This window comes from Chinchilla lanigera, unplaced genomic scaffold (assembly GCF_000276665.1).
Source record: "Chinchilla lanigera isolate Chin_1 unplaced genomic scaffold, ChiLan1.0 scaffold00048, whole genome shotgun sequence".
Lineage (NCBI taxonomy): Eukaryota > Metazoa > Chordata > Mammalia > Rodentia > Chinchillidae > Chinchilla > Chinchilla lanigera.
In genome coordinates, this window is record NW_004955449.1 from 12,715,346 (window position 1) to 12,720,532 (window position 5,187).

The 5,187-nt window shown below is 36.7% G+C and overlaps 1 pseudogene; it reads left to right on the forward strand.

Annotated features, from left to right (window-relative positions):
• LOC102027365 overlaps positions 1-4,443 on the forward strand; it is a 7,071-nt pseudogene extending 2,628 nt beyond the window's left edge.
• The last annotated feature ends 744 nt before the right edge of the window (positions 4,444-5,187 follow it).

A 5,187-nucleotide genomic window follows, 5' to 3' on the forward strand; every position in this document is an offset into this window, starting at 1 on the left:
TATAAAGAAAGATAAACTTGAAGATTTTACAGGTAAATGGTCACAACTAGAAACCATACTCATAAGTGAAATAAACCAGACCTCCATGTGTAAGCAACATAGTGTCTCACTAGTATAAGAACCTGAAAGAGTAAATAAAAGTTAGGAGGTATAATAGACATTGTGAAAAGAAAGGAAAATGCTCAAAAATAAAGAGCAACTGGGGTGAGGGGAAAGAGGAAAGAAAGAAGGAGAAAATATGTATGTTTGTACATCCAGGATAGCTAACATTGTTGTACTACTGACTTCTATCACTTTACTGAAAGGAACAGTTAATGGTTACTTATTTGTTCAATCTTGCATGTCTCTATTTGTTTTCCTGAGAAATTACTTTGAAGATATCAATACATAATACAACAACCATTGTTAATTTCCTACCACTTTGTTTGTAAGTCTGTATTGTTTATATTGTTCTTATGCTATTTTGTAAATGGATATCTCTGTGTTAATATGTTTCCTTCTTTAATTTTTAAAATAAATTTTAAAAAAGGAAAATCAAAATTTAGGAAAACTTTAGCTTTCAAATGCTCACTCTTGAGTCAGAGCAGTAAGATTAAAATTATGTCAAAACTGGGTCACTCAATGAGATGATATTGAGTATGTTTAGGGAGTGATAATCTGACTTGATTCTTGATAATGGGATCTGAAGGGGAGAGTTTCAAAACATTAACATATTTGCATAATAACTACCTGGAAAGGAAGATAAAAATGTCAAAATTGGGGAAACCTTTTTGAGAAAAATTTTTCTGAAGTTGGACAGCTGGAATTTCCTTTGGAAAGAATTGTCTTCAGAGCTTCAGCAATGTTATCAGCTGGCAAGCGCAAGTTCCTGAGTTAGATTCCCGGTACCAAAAAAAAAAAAAAAAAAAAAAAAGAAAAGAAAAGAAAAAGAGATGCTATCAGATGGTCACTTTTTTCAATGCTACCAAATTTGCCTGATGGAATTAAGTGTGCACAGATGACTCTGCTAATGTTTCTGGGATACTTCTGAATGACAGGCACTGTGCTGCACATCTTAAATAATTTTGCTTCATCTTCTTTACAATTTAATATTTTCCCATTTCAAAGAAAGTGAGGTTCAGAGACAAAGCTGGCAGGTAGCTAAACTGGGACTCAAATCCAGGTAGTCCAAGTTAAATCCACATGCTGTTGATCTTAATCACTATATTTTCTTCTATGATCTTACATGCCAAAATGCAGGAGTTAATAAGTACACAGTTTCATTATATCAATTCTAAGAACTACGATAATAATTATACAGTGTGATTTCCATGGATACTAGCACCAGCGCTGACAGCTGGACTAAGGCAGCAGATTTTGCAATGTTAGGAAAATCAGAATCTCCTCCCACAATTACTGAGATCAGCTTTCTTCTAGTGAAGAAGTGAACAAATTGCAGACATAAAGCTAGTCCTGAGTGGCTGTGTTTCATTGACATTAAGTGCCATAGGAGCACCTGGAGAATACTACAGTGAAACCACTGTGGACACTGTGCCCCGAATGGACTGATATTTTTGAAACTGCACTTCACAATCTGCCTAATAATTAAAGCAATTTATCTTCAGATGGATTTGGGCCGTTTTGTTATTTCAGCATGAAATCTTGGGTAATAGAGACGTCTGGAGAGAACCCCTGTGGTGTAAACACTAGCATGCAAAGTAACTAGGTGATTTTTTGAGGCGCCATCAACTGTGTCCCTGTTAGAACTTTGGCTGCTAAACGAATGCCACTACATCTGTCTGAAAAAGCCTTATTCAGAAATTGGTGGCAAGGTAACTCCTGAAGCCTTGCTACCCACCTTGCGGGACCCAGGGCACAAATGAAACAATTGGTGTGCAAGTCTTTAGTGTGTCCTCAGTGCCAAATTAAGGGTGAAACATAAAATGACTGCAAAGAATCCTGAAGTGATATGGGACACCATTTGAACATAGGTGTGTGTTGTCCAGTTTCACACACACCAGCCAGTAGCATGTGGCTACTGAGAAATGGAGCTAAACTGCACTGAAATATGTTGCAAGTGTAAAATATAAACTAAATCTAAAGACTCAGCATGGGAAAAGAATGTAAAAATCACAATAATTTTTAGTATTGATTATATGTTTGATTATGTCTTTGATATATTGGCTAGTAAAATATATTATTGAAAGCATTTTCTCCTGTTTCTTTTTACTTTCTAATGTGACTACTATAAAATTTAAATTGCATGTATGGCTCACATTATGTATCTATCGGACAATGCTGGTCGGTGCTCCACACAAGCAGCAGCTGAGACATGAAGTCTGCTTTGTGTTTCATCAAAAAAGGGTTTCACAAGTCAAATGGAATATTTTGGTGGATTTGTTATTTCTGTTTTATTTTGTCAATTTTTGCTATTACTTTCATTACATTCTTCTGGTTTCTTTGGATTCATTCCCCTCCTCCCTTCCAATCTTCAGTGGAAGGCTCTGATATCATATTTCAGTGACTGTTTATTCTAGTAACAATAACTAGTAAGATGTTAAGTACTTCTAACATTTACTATCATTTCCATAAGATTCTCTTTCAGTATTATTTCTTATGAAATATTTTTCTTTTCTTCAAAGTGAAAGAATAAATTTGTGGTCACTCATGTGGGACATGGTCAAAAAAGTTTGAGTGGAACTTATCTATTCTGTTCACTTAATGGTCCAGTAGAAGTGAGTTATGTGGGACAAATCCATGTGTGGATAGAGAGAGAGAGAGAAAGAGAGAGATAGAGGGAGAGAGAGAAAGAGAGAGATAGAGGGAGAGAGAGAGATTTCTTTTTAGCATTAAGCATAGTAGTGCATTTAATAAAATGTTGAATATAGGTTTTTATATTTTTACAATTATTTTCCCTTTACATTTTTGACTCAGATTTGCTACGGTTTTCCATTTGTCTGTATATGCAAAAAATGTATGTCAGCAATAGGACTTTTGAGTTCTATTTGCTATCTTATCAATGACTGTGAATATCTTGCTTGAATTCTTTTGACTCATTCTCTGTATAATGAGAACATTTTCTACCCCACAAATCTATAAATATCATTACTGATGAAATTATCCTAGAGTTCTAGGAAGACAATGTGTTAAGCACACCAAAAGGTATTATACTTTTGTTAGACTTTAAATGGGTTTAAATTCTTGTGATTGAATTCTATAAATAGAAAACAAGAATAAGCACACCCACACTCTAAATGATTGAGAAAGAAGTTGATAACCAAGACCACATTTAGGGAAGCATTTTAATTTGGTGAAGAATCTGAGAAAAGAAAAGAAAAAGAACATTAATAATGTGGAACTACAATGAAATCTATTGATTAACATCTATGTTGTTCCCAGCTATTAAAGGGATAACATCTTGTACTACACAGTATAACTGTCATCTATGCTTCCACTTATGAAAACATTTTAAAAATTACATTATGAATTCCCCAAAGCAATGTGTATTCAGTCAACATTATTTAGTCCAGATGATTGAGTGTACTAACCTTTAAAGATATCTGTCTATCTACCTACCTATCTACCTATCTACCTATCTATGGTGATAGCACCTCTAAGACTCTTGGCTTGCTGGGAACCAACAGTGATTTGTATTCAGGTACAAATTCAAACATAACTAATAGAAATAAGATAGGTCAAAGTGAAAAACATTAAAAGGAAGTCTTCTGGAATGACTTACATTGTGTCATCCAATAGAAGCAGTTGAAAAGATTGGGTTTTCTAAGAACAGAAAAATTATGAGAAAATCTTAGCTAGAACATTCTAATGATCAGTGGAAGTGCCACAGATAGGTCTGCTGAATAGCCTCATACAGTTGTGATTCACATTTTCAGGAAAAAGAGCCAGCTAGTTAGTCAAAAAAGGTGGTAATAGTTGCATTCTTTGTTAGTGGGAAAATAGGCAAAAGAACTCCATCCAGGGTAATGTAAGTAAGAAAAGCAGAACTCATTCTGCACATTCTGAAATCTCTGGAGTCAAAAATCAAACATTTGGAAACAACAACTAAGTTTTTTCCCCCTTCATCATGGAGCCTTATCTTCTTTAAAAAAAAATAAAGCAATGCTGTTTACATGTTCAATGTTTTAAAAAATGAAGACTGGCAGTTGCCAGATGATGGGACAATGGATGAAGAGCAGACCCAAAGATATCCTTCCCAGCTCTGGCCCTCCACCCTGCAAGTCTCCCCAGAGAGGAGAATGCAGATGCAAATCCGAGCCAGGAAGGTGGAGCTCTGGAAAGCCTTCTCCAGGCTCTCAGAACTTGGATCCCAGGGGGATGACTGGTAGCCCTCGGCTTATATTTCTGGAACTGCCATGGACAGCGAACCTCATTAAACCAGATGATTTGATTGCTGAAGATACTGACAAGAAATCTCAGTTTGACCTGGGGAAGGGGCAGGAGTGAGTGATAAATTGTCCGAACGAGCATGGACATTTCTCCCCGCCCCAGGGCTGCTTTTGTCAGACAGACTGCTTGGAGGCCTAGCTCTATTTCCCACCCAAGGGTCTCCTCACAGCCGAGCTTCTTCATTCCAAAAGGAGCCAGTGTTGTGCATGGGTCAGCGCACCCTCTGCAGCAAATCTATAGATACAAGTTCTGCTTTAGAGAAGTCCTCTGGGCACACAGCAGACAAGAAAAATCACTGCTCCTTGTGAGGCTCAAAGCTTTCACAGGCACCTGGAAAACATAGCTCCCCATCTGAAAGGAGCTCACCAAATTCCTTGTTGAAAAATGAAATCATCTTAGAAATCATCTGCAATCAAGTTTGTTATTTAAATATTTTATTTTATTTTTTGTTTTGTTTTTTTTTCCGGTACCGGGAATCAAACTCATGACCTTGCGCTTGCCAGGCAGGCACTGTGCCACTGAACTAAATCCCCAGCCCTGCTATTTAAATATTAACAAAGTTACCTCATCTTTATCAAAATAGAGCAATTGTAATTGGGAAACCACTAGCAGTCCTCAAAAACAGAGGGTTGAAGTATCTGTGTGGGATGAGGAAGGAAATTGGGGTTTCATTTACTATAGAAATGATAGGGGTGAAGCATGGGACAGGAAAAGCAGCTTTAGCCTTGGAAGCTGACTGGTTTGGATTTGAGGACTGGCCTAGCCATGCTTCATGGTGCTTGGCATCAGCAGAGTTACTTT